The 20,200-nt window shown below is 36.1% G+C and overlaps 1 protein-coding gene across 1 annotated transcript in view; it reads left to right on the top strand.

The window, feature by feature from the left end:
• The window catches only part of chl1b (cell adhesion molecule L1-like b), a 189,058-nt gene that overhangs the window by 308 nt on the left and 168,550 nt on the right, over window positions 1-20,200 (top strand). The window lies entirely within an intron of this gene.

The raw sequence follows: 20,200 nt of genomic DNA on the forward strand, positions 1-20,200 counted from the left end.
TATTTCCATGATAGCGTACTTACTCTGGACTCCAGCTGTGACAGGAAACCCCTGCTGATTGTCTTTATTTGATCTAATGTCTGCTTTCACGCCAATTTTGGGATGTTTAAACGATTAAAATGTGAATAAAGAACTATTCGATATTTTCTGTGTGATGGTTTAAATTAAGGCATTAGTCAGAACTGCAACATAAAGATGAATGTAAGTGGCTACGTTGAAAATATAACCAACACAAAACCTGTTAGATTTGCAACTCTTTCCATCTTGGTTCATCCTCATATTAATGTATCAGTGTCGTTTGCTATCGTGAGACTTCAGTCATGCTACAATTTGTGAATCTAAAATGCACACTGCCTTGCAGCTGTTTCTATACACTATATGCGGTACTTTCATTACACTTGTGGTGCTTGAAGCATATTGTGCTTTTGAAAAGCATGCCCTTGGTAGCCCTTGACATCCTTACCACCAACATTAGACTTGAATAGATGCTAATTTTCCTCTACAGGATTGATCTCTTGTGCTTTTTTTGGAGTGCTTGGCTTGCTCTGGGTTCTCACTGAACCCCAGGCTGCACGGTCTTGAAAATAAAGGTTTCAGTTAAGAGGGGAAAAGCTTGTGCAAGAGGAGAGTTTTAGGCTGCACAGCATACTTTCTGTTCTTTAGTTGTTTAGAAATCTGTACTGCAGTGGTATGTGGTGGGCTTTGGAAATGAGGAGGCAAAGTCCTTCCCCTGCATTAATAGACATTTAGTGGTTCCATTTGATGGTGAAATGGTTTTCAGCGTAAATGTATATGTGACAATATTTATAATTATGATATTTCATAAGTAGTAATCTTTTTAAAAAGTAAATCTATAAACAAAAAAAATGTTTAAATTGTCAACAAGTGAGTGTATTTACGTACGTTCATTATGTTTCACGTGACCAAAAGTGAAGATGTCTGAGTGTACAAGTTGCTTATTTCGCAATATGTTTGTCTATTTTTTCCAGTTTGCAGTTTTATTCTGATACACATCCCTTTTTTTTATCACTGGTGAACATAATCAAATCACCCCCTCCTCCCCACTTATGTGCCCCCTTGAATTCTTAAACTTTTTCACTGATGACTAATTGTTGTACAGCACATGTGCCAAACTCAGTTCCTGGAGGGCCGCAGCTCTGCACAGTTTAGTTCCAACCCTAATGAAATGCACCTGATCAAACTAATTGGGTCCTTCAGGCTTGTTTGAAACCTACAGGTAAAGCTGCAGTCACACTGGACTTTTCGCCCCATAGATTTCCATTCACGCACGTGAATGCATCAGACCAGAAACGCAAGTTTATGCGACAAGTTTTGCAGTTCGCTGTGGTGCAAAGTTCAACTGTGACTGTGTAAGACCAATCGAAGATCAAAACATGACCTCTCTGTACAGAAATTTTAAATTTGGACCAATTGCTTTCTTTTTTAAATGTCTAATCATCTTGTTTAATTCCGCCCATTTTCACAGTGCTATGCTACAGATTTTCACATGCTGAAACTCGAGTGTGACCACGACATCATTGGTGACTAATTGTACCGCATTCATTTGTTAGATGCTAATGGTTTTACATTAATTTCATCTCATACTTAGTAATATTTGTATTAGTGTATTATTTTAAAAATAACTTTTTAATTATTGGATTATTCAAACATGTATTTCAATAGCATTATTTTCCGATTAAATATTTTGTAAATGCATGCCATCTACTGGCCTGGCATACATCATTTATTTTAACAATGTTGACGTATAACCTTTAAACCAATTTTTTTTAATTTTTCATACGTTAATGTCATGCAAATGTGCTCTGATACTCTACTGAAGTGTGATGTTACATCAAAAAACATTGAAGAACCTTATGTTTTGTTAAGTTGTACAAAAAGCCATTTACATGGAGGCTCTGTAATCCTCTCAAGTAACCTCTTTAACATACAAAATATTGAATGCAGCCCTCAGAGTTAAAATTTTATGTGATTATCGAACCTTTATGCCTGTTATGAAAATCAGATTCTTTCTAAATCTATGTCATGACAGCAAGATAAGTTACTCTACTGTAATGAAAACAATTAAAGTCGCATTAGAGACAGAAGGCAGCCTCGCGTGCTTTGAGGCTTCACGAGCAAATTTCGTAGGATGAATTAGCTCAATGATTGGTTTCTTCTTCCGTCCGCAGTATAGAGTGTGGAAAAGCCAGATAAGAAATGAGTTGGATGTTCGTCCACTGAGACAGTGGGTGTGATTTGCTACTAATGAGTGGTGGCAGTGGAGGAATGAGCATTGTGTTTATCTGTGCTTGTGAGAACATTGCAGATTGCTGGTTTTCTATTAGATTCTTACTGCCAGGAACAAAAGACTTCATTAGTTTCTTATTCAACTCTTGTTTATGTTTGATATCCAGTAGGGCGGACTGTCATCGTTATTACAAAACAATTTTATTTGCGTGTGTCACACATTTGTGTTTATTTACAGGGTGATTTAACTGCAAAATTGGGCCTGTATGATTTGAAATATGTTTATAGTATTTATAGTAAGTTCATATTAACACAGTTTAGGTTTTTAAAAATTAGAAGTTGCTAGAGGATTCCTATTATGTTTTCCATGTCAAATACAATTTATAAAAGTGATTTTGAAAGACAAATTAAGCATATTAAATGCTAACGTAAATTGTCTACTGTGATGTTTCTAAAACTTCTGTCAAAATGAAATATCAAAATATGGGTAAGATATAAAATAATATTCCATTGTCATTCCAGGTAACATGTTTACTGTTATATCTGACCTGTATTTAGTATATGTCACCAAGAGTTCACCAAGCTTGTACTGCTTGAATGCAGTGAACTGCAAAACTTGTCGCACAAGCTTGCGTTTCTAGTCTGACGCATTCGCGTGCATATGAATAGAAGTATATGGGGAGAAAAGTCCAGTGTGACTGCACATTTACTTGAGGATGAGCTCCGAATTGTTACGTGCTGGCTCAAGCGTGCAACAAATGAAGATAACCAAACCAAATAGAATAAAAATGCAAAAATATATGTATTTAAAGGTTACAAACTAATCAAAAACAAAGATTAAAGGGGCACCAACGTAACCCATATGTAAATTAAATATCTAACATAACATTTAAAGTTCAAAATAAGAACTAATAGCATAAGATTAAATTCTAAAATAAAGCAAAAAGTCGCAAGGAAACTATCCTCCAAAGCAGTCTCTCGAAAACATCTTTGCAGCTCCTTAAATAAGATATCAAATTAGCTGCACCTGCGCATACTGAGGGCGGCGTGGTGGCGCAGTGGGTAGCGATGTCGCCTCACAGCAAGAAGGTCGCTGGTTCGAGCCTCGGCTGGGTCAGTTGGCATTTCTGTGTGGAGTTTGCATGTTCTCCCCGTGTTCATGTGGGTTTCCTCTAGGTGCTCAGGGGAGAAAAGTCCAGTGTGACTGCAGATTTACTTGAGGATGAGCTCTGATCCTCAGATCCGCTGCTATAACATATGCTGGATAAGTTGGCGGTTCATTCCGCTGTGATTAATAAAGGGACTAAGCCGAAAAGAAAATGAATGTATGAATGCTCACACTGATGACCTATTAGGAATTAAAAGAAAGCAAAACCCAGGAAACAGAACAAACCAATCACAAATCCTTAACAGTTCTTCACCAGGTAGCTGATGTTGATCAACCAAATCACAAATATGCTCAAAATATTTGTGAAGAGGTAGTTAACGCATGCTACTATGATGTATTAGGTATTTCCATTTACAGACACACTCTCTCTTTTTTCTCTGTCAAAGCAGGGACTAGGAGATCTCATAACTGACGAAAGCGTGGCCAAAAATTGCGCTGCAAAGAGCAAAACTAGATTTAACTTGTCTATTAAATATGTTAAATGCATTTTGCTGTGGCAACAACCACTTCGCGCATTTCGTTGTGCATGTAAAATCATTTAACAAACTCCAGTACTGACTTAAAACAAATTTAAATAGAAAATCAATTACATGATTAACTATCATTGGTTTTTACGTTCATGACTCTTCAAAGTGGGACTCCTTTATGGCATAAAGGCTATTTATTTGCCAGATTCTGCCAATTGAGGCCACTGCTAGGAAAACTAGGCCAGATTCCTCTCACCATCAACCCACAAATAGAACACTGTAAATGGACGATGCACCATGCCAGCATTGTAATGAAAGCTCTTCTGTGCCAGTAAGGTGCCACTTGATACAATTCTTTTCTGTGCTTATATCTTGTTGTGAGGTTCAAATAATGCAGCTTGTTAAAGAGAGGTGCACTGTTTTTGATGCTATTTTACCTGACTGGTGATAAAATTGCTAGGAGAGGGGAATGAGGCATATCTATAGGGAGTAGAATAGTATAGATACACATAGCACCCTAGTTTCATGCTACCAGGTCAAGTTTTGTCTTTCTTTCTTAGCAACACTGTAAATTGAGGTGCGATAAGACCTTTTTCTTATTCATGATATACTTTTATGTTATTCAAAGGTTGTAAAAACAATTCAGATTTCATTTTATCTGTGAGATAACCCCGACCGCAGTGTAGGCTAACTGATTTTTCACTGTGGATTTCAACCATCACAGGCAAAGATGAAACCTACAGCGAGGCCTCTCATCTCCATGTGTGATGCCACATTCACTCAGACATACAAATTCAATTGATGAACACCTGCGCCCTGAGGAAAAAAAAGTGCTGCATCTCGCTTTTCATTTTTATGCCAGCTTAAAGCAGGCGCAGAAGTTTTCTAAAGCAGAACAACATGAATGAATGAGGGTGGCATGCCTGAAAAGAAGCATAGATATGATGTGAAAGAGAATTCGAGAGGGAGGAAAGATATTCAGAATGAGGTTTTTAGGCATTTGCAAATGCAACATTAGTGGAAATGTCACCGACTTGACATTCGCAAGTTGGATTAAGTTTGGTAACAAACACAGTATCAATTCTAAATTATTTTTACTGGTAATTTAGTTATACCGCAGTTTAAGTTAAACCAGTTTTACAATCTAGTCAAATTGCAATCCATTGTTGGGCTTATAGGACTGGCTAAGCTGCTTATGGACCAGGGTGCATAGACAAGTAAGACCCATAGACCCCACAGAATTTCCAGTTGTGTTGTGGTTTTATGGTAAATGTAACAGATTGATCAGTCCAATCCAAGTGTGTTCCTACTGTTAAACAGTTCATGACTGGCTTGCTTAGTTTGGTACTTGAGGAGGTGTACATTGTTGGATTTGCTCATCGGTGTATTGGCTTTTACCAGTGACTTCACATTACTAAACTAAACTTCAACTGTGAAAACTGGACTGAAGCAGTTTCAATTTAGTAGAACTTCATCTATGTTAAGCTGCTTTGACACAATCTGCATTGTGAAAGCGCTATTAATATAAAGATTAATTTAATTTAATTGAATTGGTCTTTACTCTTCATCTCTATTCAACATACTTACCATTCATACCTAAAATCTGGTTGCTATAGGTTAAATTTCCCAAAAGGTTCAAATGCAACATTAATGGAAATGTCACTGACTTGACATTCGCAAATTGGAAATTGGAAGATTGGTAACAAACAGAGTACCAGTTCTAAATTATTTATACTTGTAGTTTAGCTGTTCTGTAGTTTAGGTTTACCCAGTTTTACAATACAAAATTGCAATCCAATTTTCTTTCTTGTACGTATGCGTATGGATCAGGGTGCATAGACATGAACAAGTAGGACCCTGTGAATAAGCACTGCATTTTTAGTTGTGTAGTATTTTTTGTTAAAGGTGAATGTAACAATCAGATTGATCAGTCCAATCCAACTGTGTTCCTACTGTCAAACAGTCCATGATTGACTTGATTGGTTTGGGACTTGAGGAGCTGTACATCATTGGATTTGCACATCAGTGTATTGGCTTTTACCAGTGACTTTACATTACACTGAAACTAAACTGTCAAAACTGAACTTAAACAGTTTCAATTTACTACAACTTCATCTATGTTAAGCTGCTTTGACAGAAGTGCTATAGAAATAAAAATGAACTGAACTGAATTGGTCTTTATTCTTCGGACCTATTTATTATACCCACCCTTCATACCTAAAATCTGGTTGCTATTGGTTAAATTTCCCCAAATTTTCAAATGCTTCTGGAAAACTCTCTGTCATCACTATCACAATGTGAGCAGATTCCAAATGTTCTATAGCCGTAACAAAGCAACGTAAAATGGCAAATGTTGAGGAATATCTGAAGATGTATTGTACACATCATATTTTACTGTTTTATGATCTTGTTTGTTTAAGAACACTTGAAAATGTAGCCCACAGTAGCATGTTGTTCTGTTTACACACTGTTATACTTGCTGTATTCTTCTAGTTGAGATCTTATGGAACAATATGCCACAAGACTGTTTGTTATGATTATTGTTTAACCAATCAAATGTTAAAATCAGGTTTGTACTGTCAAATAGTGGACAGTCAAGCTTTAAAATACAAAAAAGCACCATTAAAATGACATTCATACTAGGGTTGGGCGATGTCGACCAATTTGGCATCCTACGATGTCTAATGTGAAACATCGCAATGGATGATGTCATAGGTGTCTGTGAATTAATTATTTATCAATAATTAATTAATTCATAATGAATTAATTATTTGTAGCCTACCGTTTCAACTACCTGACCCGCACGATCTTTGTTTTACCCACAACCAAATCATAAATAAACTAGACTCTGGCATGAATAGGCAGAGTGATCTTTGTCGTTATAATGGCTTCGACAAACATTGTTGGTAAAAAAGGTGCACAGCCAACAGCAACCAACCAACAGTATCTGAGGTTTTCGCTAAAATTACAAACATGAAAGCGAAAGATTGAAGCAGTGTACTGATGCTGTGATGCGTTACCTGATGGATTCAAAAGACAGAAGATTCGTTAGATAGAGACAAGATGAATTAAATATCACGTTTAACAACTATAGTGAGACGCGATCCAGTGGGACATGCTTGATAAACTGTCCGACGTGCACTACTCAAAGCATCCGATGAGCTGGAGGTGGAACTCAGACGAGCACATGACAGTATGTGTGTGTGTGTGTGTGTGTGTGTGTGTGTGTGTGTGTGTGGTCACGTGATGTGCATTTTCAGCAAGTGGTACTCGTATAGTGTTGACAGAGAGCTGTTCAGAAATGCTAGATGAAACGCCAGTGTGGACGTGAATCATTTTCGTTCTAAAATGCCATTTTAAATCTAAGATGCATTAGTGTAAAAGGAGCCTAAGTGTGTATTTTTCCAAGCGGGATTGAAAGGGGGTGGGGCGGAGGATCATGATGCCGGCTCAACATTGTGACGTCTATCGGCGATGGCATCGTTTATCGACCCAACTCTAATTCATACAGTAGCTTTGTTTAATGAAATCTAACTTGAAATGTGCTCTCTTTTCCATGCAATCTTTGCATATGCTTAAATGAGATTTAAAATATGCAGTGATGAAAAAGTTAATATTTAAAAAATCCTATACCTTTTTAAAACATTTTGGTAAGTGCTTTACAGAGCATATTATAATGTATACATAAATATAATCAGTAAAAATGGTTGCTTTTCCACGTCATACAGTTTTGGAATGACATGTACAATGCCTGTAAATCCTTAGATTAAAAAAAATATATATAGTGCCTGAAATTACAATATAAGCTCCTGTTATTGATGCTAAAGACATTGTTCATATTCACAGCGCCTGTATAGAGACTCTGTTTTATGATTAGCCTACACTGGCTTGAAGCCGCTATCTCAGAGATCCACTGATATTATTTCTGAATTAAATTATTTCCTTTGAAAGAGAGAGAGCAAGAGAGCAGCGCCTGTGTGTTTGTGTGTATTCTGTGGTTTTGAATGTGGTGTGAATAAAATCAATTCTGTCTGTTGAGCATTGGGGGAAGGGATTATTGGTTAGCTGTAGAAAAGATGCGGTGATTATAGTGATGGAGGGTCTCCCCTAAACCTTATTTAACAGGCTGGTTGTCATTGGAGTTGCTCGGTCACCGTCATCACTCGCAGCAAAAGGAGAATTAACATGATGCGGTAATACCTGAAGGACAAACTTGAGAAGGAGGTCAGTCTTATCAGACGTGTTCAGGGCTTCCATCCTTTCCCAAGAGGCAAACAAAAAAGCACTGAGAACATCAGACCAATATATATTTTTTACTAATGCCCAAGGCTATAGGAAAGCACAGTTTCTGTAGGATTCATCTAGCATTAGATGTTTTTTGATCACTGAGGGTATCTTTTTTTGATTATGAAGAACTAGATTGTTAAATACTTGAATTAATAGTCCTTTATCAGTACCTTTTGGCGGTTTTTGTATTCGATGTAATATTATATCAGGCATGCACAGGCTGTATATCTGAGAAGTAGGGAAGCACTGTTATTTTATTTAAAACTGACCCTGTATATGCCCATTTGCTGTACATTTCTGGTCTCCTTGTGCTTAAGTCATCGTTTTATCCCAAATAAGTGTAGACGAAAAAAAAAAAGTTTAATCATAATTAGGCATGGGCCGGTATAAGATTCTGACGGTATGATAACCTTGGATAAAAATATCACGGTTTTACAGTATTGCGATTATGGCTCTAAAATATGTTCTTTTTAAATGTCTGGGTAAAAAAAACAAATGTAATACAATTCCCCTTTAAACACAATATATTTTATTGTAGGAAACATTTATAAAATTTGGAGTAAGTAAAAATGTCAGGCTAATTATTAAATCATTCATTGACTCCTGCTGTCTTTATTAATTTCATTTTCATGTCTTTACAATTAAAAACAGCATTGTTGGATATATTTTCTGCTGGAGATACTATTGTCCAAAAAAAAAAAAAAAAAACATAAATAAAAAATCTTACACATACCTTAGGAATGGTTATAGCAGAAAATTTACCGGTTTTAAAACCTTGACTTCCAAACCGCAGTATACCTTGAAAACGATTATTGTCCCATCTCATGATAATTTTTATTTTTTTGTTTTGTTTAGTACAAATTGGTCATCTCTTAATGACGGATGAGTTTAGGGAAGGGGTTTATTTTAAATTTTAAAAATTGTAACTTTTCATGCAAATTAAACCGTATAGGGCGTCACAGTGGATCAGTGGGTAGCATGATCGGTCAGTGGGTAGCATGATCACCTCACAGCAAGAAGGTAACTGGTTCAAGCCCCAGCTGGGTGTGTTGGCATTTCTGTGTTGAGTTTGCATGTTCTCCCCGTGTTCGTGTGGGTTTCCTCCGAGAGCTCTAGTTTCCCTCACAGTCCAAAGACATGCGGTATAGGTGAATTGAATAAGCTAAATTGTCCATAGTGTATGTGTGGGAAACCGTGTGTACTGGTGCTTCCCAGTACTAGGTTGCGGCTAGAAGGGAATCCACTGCATAAAACATATGCTGGAAAAGTTGGCGTTTCATTCCACTGTATCGATCAATGTTTAAAGAAGGTATTAAGCCAAAACAAAAATGAATGAATGAATGAAATCGTATATTTGTTCAATTTAGCCACTTTTCTGACAAAACACTACATTTTCTGAAGAGTTCAGTCTGGTTTTGATTTTGCCAAAGAAAACAAAATAATAATTAAGAACTCATTCATTCATTCATTTTCTTTTCGGCTTAGTCCCTTTATTAATCCGGGGTCGCCACAGCGGAATGAACCACCAATTTATCCAGCACGTCCAACTTATCCATACACACTCTACGGACAATTAAGCCTACCCAATTGTTTCATTTTTATTTTATATTTCATTGATTTGTATCTCATAATGCAACTTTAAAGGTTATTGCACACTGAATCCGAAATTTTTGTCCGTAATTTTCGCACATAGAAAAACTCATTCGACCTCACGTTGTGTGATTAATACTCACACACTGCCTCCGAAACTTTCGTCCGCCATAAAAAAATTTGAACCAGGTACATTTTTTTTACACTTTTCGCATCCAAAAAAGAGCTTTGAGAGGTTTTGAGCCACTGTACAAGCAGAAAGCTAAATACAAAAATTTTATGACAAACATAGCACATAAAATAAAGACAGAATATGGTGGACAGTTGAGAACCCGTGACTGGATTTAGTGACTGGCGCACCTCTGGCCTGCCTCTGTTTGGTGTATGTGTGTGTCCATACGTTTGAAGTAATGCCCATAGACATTATAAGAGAAAGCATGGTCTGCTTTCATGTCGTTGCTTCGACACATCAACGCGGCTGCCATCTATTATAATGTCTGTAGGTACTGCTTGTGTCTGTTCAGTATTTTTTTTTAATGTATGTGACTGTGTGAAGTATCACAAGCAATGTATCAAAATTCCACTAGTTTCCTGAAGTGAACTTTGCATTTTGGAATAATCCAGCGCAGCTCTTTGATGATGAGCTGAACTCTTCTCTGGATGAACACAATATGTAGTCTATTTCTCTTTCTTTTTCTACTTTGGAGAAGAGAGGAAAACAAAGTAGGCCAGTGGTCCTCAACTATCGGGCCGCGGACCGGTACCGGTCCTTTGATCAATTGGTGTCGAGCCGCACAAGAAATCATTAATTATTCCCGTTTTATTTTTCCCGAGTCTGAACGATCTTTTATTTTAAAAAATCTTTTACTTTGAAAAATGACTGTATTCTCTCACTTATGTCTCAGTCACTCGAGCGCCCAAATTTAACCCACAAGCAGCAAAATGGGTAAGGAGCAGATGTCTTTGGAAACTTTCTTTGCTAAGGGGAAAAGGCCATGTGAAGTACCTGCGAACTGCCAAGAAATAGATCCGCAACCCATATGCAAGAAAATCAACTGCTGGAGATTGCAAATAAAGGCGGTCTTGTAGGGGCCATTCACATATCACGTCTTTTCTAGAGTTCACGCAAGTTCGTTATTTCCAATGGAGGTGCGCGGCCTGTGCGCACAAGCGGCGTGAAGGCTGACTTCGTCTGGCGTGACTGCGCACGCACTTCATGAAACGGACTAGGCTTTTATACTTGATGTGTTCACACAGGCCTGACACTCTCGCGCCTTCCAGGCGCTCGCAGTTGAATGAATGCCACAAGCGCACCACGAGTCACGTGACATAAACTGAGCAATTAGCTTCAGCTTGTATAGAATATACACATTTCGGTAGACTAATTGTCTCAGACAAACACAGAACACCCAAATACTGCAGTGCTTTGTAATTTTTTTCTATAAATAAAACTTGTTTAATAGTGACAGCAATGTTGATGGCTGCCTAGCAACCTACGAACCCCCCCCCCCCCCCCCCCCCCCCCCCCCCCCCCAAAACCACCCCCACTACTCCACGGTCTGCAGTACAGTTTTAAAGGCGTTTACCGGTCTGTGAGGATAAAAAGGTAGGCTAGCATTGACGTTTTTTCGTAATGGATTCATTAATACAGGATTCAATGTGCAAGGTTTGTTTATGTGACAAATTTTTCGCAAAGGAATATGAAAAAAAAAAACACATATACGAAAATTTCGAACTTCAGTGTGCAAAGACCTTCAGTGTGCAAGTCTGACACCATGACTTCATATTTTATTTAACACTTTTAATTTTGTGTTTTACTCCCATTGAACATTTAGATCATAACAATGCACTTGTATTTGCTTTTTTATTTTTGTTGTGTGTTGTTGTGTAAACACAATCTGAGGTAGAAATTATTCCCATTTATCATTTGGGGAGGAAGAAAACAGAGGTAAAGAAAAAGAACTTATTACTGTCATATCTTTGCATCATTATTCATGTGTAACCTTATCAGATTAACTTAGATATAGGAAGTTGAAAGGTCAGCATCTTTTTTTAAAACAAAGCTTCACAGTGTTGCACAGGGCTTTGCGGCAAAATAATGCCAGCAGCAACATTTCTTCAGGTTGCCCCTCCCCCAACATGCCCGTGGACATCGTCTGATTAATGGTCCTATCTCTTTCACATATCTCCACTTCCACCCATGCACTTTAAATCTTATTCATGAGAAAAGATGTATCACTTAAGCACCAGGAGATACGATTCTCAACTTTTCACAATGTACCTTGTGCTGCGCCATGGGGTGCACCATTAAAAAATCATGCTGGCGTATGTCCCATAAACATGGTGTGAAATATAGCATGCTCACACTATCTGCGATATAATGTTTCCTGTGATAGAGATATGAAACCCAAAGCATGCGACACTGATGGAATTTATACGAACCATTATTCAAATCAGCAAGACCCAAACTGTGAAGTGAGCGGATTATACAAATAAAGACAGAAAAAATCATCAAAATGAAATGATGAATGGGCTTTGACCGCTTCTGGAATAGCGACATCTTTGTCCCTGGGGTTCTTATAAAGGAGGTTGTGTTTCAGGGTATGGGCAAGCAAGGCACTGCAAAGATGGAGTGGAGGGAAAGAATGGATGCTGGAAAGAAAGGATGAAGGAGGATAGATGTGACAGCCATGGGGACCTAAAAGTTCATGGTAGTGAAAAGACTCATTGTGTCCAGGGACGTGATATGAAACATGCAGAGGTTTGCTTTTGCGCCGGTCTGTCTCTCTCACTATGTAAACAAGGATGTACCAGTCACAGGACCTGCAGGAGGACCTTTAATCAAGAAACATTTAGCTGTTGCATTGACAAGCGTCCTTATTTTTTATAAGTGTTTTTTTTCCAAACATGTATCATACATGTATGATGTTTTCTTCTTCTGTAATCAGAAGGATACCTCTTCACATGGATCTAACTACATGGATTATACATGACCGATCAGTAGTTGGTGATGCTGAAAGACACACTACTGTATACCACTGCACACATGCGTTATTGTAGCCCATTGTTGTTGTTTTGGTTGTCGAATACTCTCACATGTATTAGAGGTGTCAACCTACACTGGTCTCACAGTTCGGTTCGGTTCGGTTATGAGTATCATGTCATTGATTCTGTTCAATTCAATATCTCGGTGCGTCATGATGCATTGACGATGCTTTCTATACACAATTAAATATTTTACTTCCCAGCACAAGAATTGTTGTATTAAAATGTAAAATTTTAAATACATGTCATATGTATTTATAATACAATTTTGTCCTTTAATACAAGCAGTCAGTAATATGAACTGTACCTTTAATTTGACCTGCTCAAAGAAAACACTCTTTTTGAATGCATCAAACAAAACTCAAGTATATGCACAGAACAACATGAGCATTTATAGCAAATAAACAAATGTAAATATTATTCCTCTTGCTTTTTGAGCGTTGTCAAGCCAGTTGTTAAACGCCTATGATTAGACACGCGCTCAACAGAAAAGGCTGTCATTGGCTCTAACACTCTGGCGCTGTTTACCGATAACGACACTTATAAACGGCAGTAGCGATCACAGGTGATTCACAGCTGATCCATGATAGATGTAAACAAGTATGTAAACAACAGGAAATGCTGTTTGGCACTGCTAACAATTACTACGAACCGCGAATCACAGCACATTATATTAGCTGACCAATCAGAGCCTCTTGAGGGTGGGCCTTTTGGAGGAAAAGGGAAATATGACAGTCATTTTCATGTTAGCTGAGTAGCTGTATATAATCAAAGTAAGATATATGAAAAAATATCGTGATTTTCTACAAGTAAAGCATGAGCACACATTGCTTTGCATCTTATAAACACAACCAAGCCTTAAAAATACACTGTGGATCACCCCTTTAATTTCTCCATAGTTTTCCACCGCCACTAAGCGCATATGAGATAAATGACGAAATTACTGTTTAGGATCTACTTTACTGATACCGAATTGTCCGTGTCTGCATCGCAGTGCATCAAAAAAACTATCCATTTTGACACTATTAATTTTTGACTCTATGTTTGAACATATATGCATATGCATGACATCCTTTTTTCCACAAAATTGTGTTACTTTTGTTTTTTACATTTTTAAAATATATTTCACACATATCTATGAATCTGCAAATGTTCTAATGCATTTTGACTTTGGGTACAATAAGATATGTTGCATATATTTGCACATATGGTGCATCCTGAATACAATTAACATGCAAATGCATATATTACATTTTTTTTCATTTAATTATTTACATTTATACCTGTGGCTTTTCTCCAAAAGCTACTTTTAGTGGATTTAGTTTACACATTTGATCAGTTCTTGCTTTCTCTGGGAAGTCAAAGCTTTGGGAAACCATGAACTTGGCATTACAAGTGTCATGCTCTACTGCAGGAGTTCCAAACTTTCTGACCCCAAAATAACAATGCCAATGACTAACGACACCCATTTTTCTTAATGGTGGTTATAAATACACAAACGTTGCACACACAACAATAGGCATATATAAGCATGAGCATATTGACAACACAAAAAAATCTGTCTAATAACCATAGAATTTTTTTTGTCTTTTATTGATATTTTATTGATTTTAATATTAACCTCAAATCTCTTTTTTTGATGTATTGTGCAATAAAGGTTGTACAAAATTTTTATCTGGCCTCGTAAAATTAATCTGTTATAGCTAATGCTATTGCTGTGTGGTTAATCTAAACACCCCAGGGGTTGCAATCCAAAAAAACGTTTCTATATTTTGATTGTTGTTGTTTATTTATTGTAACTTAGCTATCTTCTGTGGATTATGAATAAAATAGGGTAATTCTAATAGTTTAATAAAATTTATGTGAGTTTTGTAAATCCCCAAACGACCCCTCGTCATTGTCCCGCAACCCCCCAGGGTGTTCCGACCCCCACTTTGAAAACCACTGCTCTACTGTTTGAGCTACTAATTATTTTATTGCATGATTGTTTAAGTACTGAATTGCAATTGAAAAGTAACTTATTGTTCACAGTGAGTATGAAAGGAAAATGTTAAACGCCAAACAATTTTCAAAAAGGTCTTGCAAATGGATAGTGCAATTCTATAAAGGAGCTGTCAGCACCATAAAACCAGTAAATACAACTCAGGATCTATATTACTAGTGTTCTGAAGACAAATTATAGATTATTAGCTAAACATAAACAAAGAAATTTAAATAATCTTTCAGAGAATGTTGTTTGTCAGCTATACTTGCTAATCACTATAAAAATGGCTGATATTTTATCTGTCTTTATACTTCTTTTGGATAACATGGAAGAAGGAAAATGACAGATTTGGTATATTAGGGTGAGTGAATGATGATAAAATGTAAATTATATGTATATGAAAATAATAATAAAATAAAAGCTAGGTTTAAGAACAACAGAACAGCCAAAAGTGAAATAATTTAAGCAAGGACTTGTGGATCATTAACTTGTTTTATTGTCTAAGGTCAACCTTCATGCCAGAGTTAAGAACTTAAGCATGTCTTGCACCACATTGTAAATCAGTCCTAATGGGTGTGAGCTCCATATGTGCACACAAACAAAAACAAAACCAGCAGGTGCAGTCTCCATCTTAACGAGGCCGTTTCAGCCTTCTTTAATGCCCACTTCCATTTGTTTAGCATGCGCTGTGGTCCTAACAAGCCTCTCTATACAGTATAACCAACCCGGAAATCCTGTCTGTCAGAATGGCAGAGTGTGAGACCCATATATAAGACCCCCATTGGGACTCATTACATTGTACTAGGTGCTATATGGAGACGTGCCAGTGGAGAAAAAAATATAACACTACACACGTATTGCTAATACACGTATGTGCCGTGCATATAGAGAAGATGTTTACTGGCTCAGAGCAGTAAAACACTATTAGCTGGACATCAGAGGGTTGATGAGCATTGATTAGAAAAGAAGCATGGAGGGCATAATAAATGGCTCACCAAATGAACTTCAGTCTCTGTCAGTCTCTCTGTGTGCACTTAAACCTTAAAGACACTGCTGCAAAGAAAAGCATCTGAAGGTAATTAGATTGAGCCTTTTATATGTCAAGTGTTGCACAAATCCCAACATATGGCCAAAGTTTGTGTGGAAATGTAATTGGATTTAACCCAACACAAATGAGATTAGCTAGTTAAATTGTCTCAATAATTTGGTTAGAGTCATTTGGCGAACACTCATTGTAGATGTGAGAAGAACTTGCATTAGTCTTCAAAACACTGAGTAACTAGATGTGTCCAAGCAGCACAATAAAAGCTTTTTCAGTCCATCCATCCATCTCTTTATATTGTCCATCCATCCATCCATCCATCCATCCATCCATCCATCTATCCCTCCCATCCCTCCATCCATGCATCCATCCATCCATCTTTTTATGTAGTTGATCTTTTTATATATAGTTTGGTAACACTTTATTTTAATGGTCATTTGAGCATTAGTAGACTGTCTGCTTAATATCTGTTGATACTGCTCCTTCAACAGACATTTATCTGACTATAAGAAACATTGCATGTTCATGTCAACTTACTTTAAACCTAACCCCAACCCTAACCCTAACCCAACTTAACAGTCTACTTATAATCTAATGAGAATTAGTTGGCATGTAGATGCAATGTAACTTAAATTCAACAAGCGGACTATCAAAATAAAGTGTGACCTATAGTTCATCCATCCGTTTATATGGTCCATCTGTCTGTTTATATAGTCCTATTATTTTTTTTTATATATTTCATCCTTTTGTTTATATAGTTTTTGTTTAAATGTTTTTCTGTGTTTATCTATCCATCTATCTATCTATCTATCTATCTATCTATCTATCTATCTATCTATCTATCTATCTATCTATCTATCTATCTATCTATCTATCCATCCATCCATCCATCTTTTTATATATAGTCCATCCATCAACTTAGATAGTCCATCCCTCTTTTTATATAGGTCATCTATTCGTTTATATAGCCCATCCATCTTTTTATATATAGTTCATCTGTCTGTTTAAACATTCCATCCATTTGTTTATATAGTGCATCCTTTTGTTTATATGGTCCATCCATCAATTTATATAGTCCATCCATGTTTTCACATATAGTCCATCCATCAGTTTAGATAGTCCATCCATCTTTTTATATATAGTTTATCCAGTCGTTTATATAGCCCATCCATCTTTTTATATATAGTTCATCTATCTTTTTAAACATTCCATCCATTTGTTTATAAAGTGCATCCTTTTGTTAATATAGTCCATCCATCAATTTATATAGTACGTCCATCTTTTTATATAAAGTTCATCTATCCGTTTAAACAGTCCATCCATTTGTTTATAAAGTGTATCCTTTTGTTTATATGGTCCATCCATCAATTTATATAGTCCATCCATCTTTTAATATATAGTTCATCCATTCATTTATATAGTCTGTTCATCTTTTTTTTATATATATAGTCCATCCACCCATTTATATAGTTCATCCATCTTTTTATATATAGTTCATCTATTCATTTATATAGCTCATCCATGTTTTTATATATTGTTCTTCTATCAGTTTAAACAGTCCATCCATTTGTTTATATAGTGCATCCTTTTGTTTATATAGTCTATCCATGAATTTATATAGTCCATCCATCTTTTAATATATAGTTTATCCATTCATTTATATAGTCCATCCATCTGTTTATATAGTCAATTCATTTGTTGATATAGTACATCATTTTGTTTATAGTCCATCCATCTGTTTATCTGTGTTTATCCATCCATCCATCCATCCATCCATCCATCCATCCATCCATCCATCCATTCATCTTTTTATATACAGTTCATCCATTAATTTATATAGTCTGTCCATGTTTTATATATAGTTCATCTGTTTAAACAATCCATCCATCTGTTTATATAGTGCATCCTTTGTTGATATAGACAATCCATCAATTTATATAGTCATTCCATCTTTTTATATATAGTTCATCCATTTGTTTGTATAGTATGTTCATTTTTATATGTATTTCATCCATCAGTTTAAAAAAATACATCCATCTGTTTATATAGTCCATTAATTTGTAGTGCATCCTTTTGTTTATATAGTCCATCCGTCTGTTTATCCATCCATCCATTAATTTTTTTATATAGTTCATCCATTCATTTATATAGTCCATCCATCTTTTTATATATAGTTCATCTATCCGTTTATACAGTCCATCCATCTGTTTATATAGTCCATCCGTCAATTTTTCTGTATATCTGTGTTTATCTATTTATCCACCCATCCATCCATCCATCCATCCATCCATCCATCCATCCATCCATCCATCCATCTATACATCTATTTATCCTCGCACAGTAGCTTTTTCAAAACTTTCAAATCAGGTATTTAAAAATACAAAAAATCTTTTCTTTTTTTAATAGCCAGTGGTTTTCTTTGAATTCTTTCTTACATGCTTTCTTACACAAAATGAATTACAGTTCTACTTCTTGTTTGCTTCTGTACCTTCATACCAACTTTTAAATTAATTTCATAATTCAAGAATTTAACTGGAATGTGAAAAAAACATTCTTAGTGTGACAGATTTCTCTGAAAATGCTAAAAGTGTTAATTCTGGTTAGCACACAGTTTAATGCCTAACAATAAAAGTGCGCGGAAGGATAAGACAATCTTTGTGTCTGCTCTTGGCACTGATCTATCGTGCTTAGGGCCAAAAGCACAGCGATATTCAAGATCTCAATGTTCACATCCTGCAGGAACGGCAACTGTTGTACGAGACCACTGCCAAACCAATAATTCAACACTGCGTTCTGGGACCAAAACCCACGTCCTTTACTGACCCCGCTGAGAGCCCACAGCCCTGTGACCTCATTACATTTTCTTCTGCAGGTCCCAGTGAAATCCACTAAATTCAAGCCAGATTCCAATTTGTTCGATTTATCTTTGTATTTGGAAGGAATACAGATGTGCTGCTGGCTCCCAAAAGGGTGATTGGTGACTAATTTGGAAGTGCTGGGAATAATGGAACTGGGTTCTTGGATTACTTGGATAACAGGGTTTTGTATTCAGTTAATTGTGATGAAAATTGAGTTATTGCTTCAGTTTTATACATCCCATTCCTGAAATTCAACTGGAAACCCATGGCCCAGCTTATTTGAAAAAAAAAATCACTTAAATAAACATATCAAATATAAAACTTATAAAAATCACTTGGTCAAAAGCATCTGAAAAATACGTAAATGCAATGTAAATCTCATAATCCTTTAATCTAAATGTGTAAATGCAAGATACATGTAATCACTGTGGTTAGTGAACGTTTAGGATGTAAACTGCTAGGCAACAGAGCTTTAGTGATGGTGATTTCAGCTTAATTGTTTTAGGTAATTATACACATGCAGGTTGCGTTGGCTGAGTGAAAACTACTGATTCAAAATTATTACAATTGACATACTGTAACTGTACAGTTGCTGTCTTTGCTATAGTGCTTTGATAGGACACAAATTGAAAAGTCTGAGAATCCTCAGTTTTTAAACCAATTTTCTCCACATTAAAGGGCGGGCTATTGTGCAAAATTCACTTTTGCATGGTGTTTTGAACAGCCTATAATGGTAGAAATCTCCCACTCTGTTTTTTTAATCCTCACAAATAATACACTGTCTGAAGATCGGCTGTCCAGATTTCTCCACTGTGACATTGCAAGCACTGGTGATAATCTGCCTTATTAGCAAAGATCAGATTCACTGGTTTCAAGTAAGAAATGTATTATTTTTAAGATAAAGAATGGTAATTCAAGAGCAGAGTGGTTTTCCATTTATCTTTTGAGGTTTCAGTCATATTAAAAACAAAAACAGCAGGAGGTAATGTATATTGTGCTTCTGCCATTTTGATGCACAAATCTAATATGAACATTCAGTTTACTTCCTCTTTACCTTCACAGACAAATCTGAGTACTTGTTTTTTTTTTTTGTTAGTTTTTTTTTTAATCAAATTTGGCATAGAGTTTACGTGCAATATATAACTTATGACATAAAAAGTTGAAATGATGAGATATAATGTTAAAAAGTTATAATTATTCAGTGGTTTAAAGTAACAAATTAAAATTACTCAAATAACTATAATTAAGTAGTTTTTGACAGCAATTGTAATTTACTAAATAGCTTTCAAAATGTGTGCTTTTACTTTCCCTTGAGTACATTTTTAATGCAGTATCTGTATTTTTACTCCACAACTTTCCGTCAACCTGCAGTCACTACTTTTTTTTGTGATCCAATCAAATCAAACATAGAAAGTAAATCGAACCATAATGAACAACCTCAAGACATGGCGATTTATAAATAACCATTGGAAGTATTAAAAGTATCCAAGAAGAAAATCCTAACGCACAATG

The sequence above is a fragment of the Danio aesculapii genome, chromosome 6 (genome assembly GCF_903798145.1).
Source record: "Danio aesculapii chromosome 6, fDanAes4.1, whole genome shotgun sequence".
Classification (NCBI taxonomy): domain Eukaryota; kingdom Metazoa; phylum Chordata; class Actinopteri; order Cypriniformes; family Danionidae; genus Danio; species Danio aesculapii.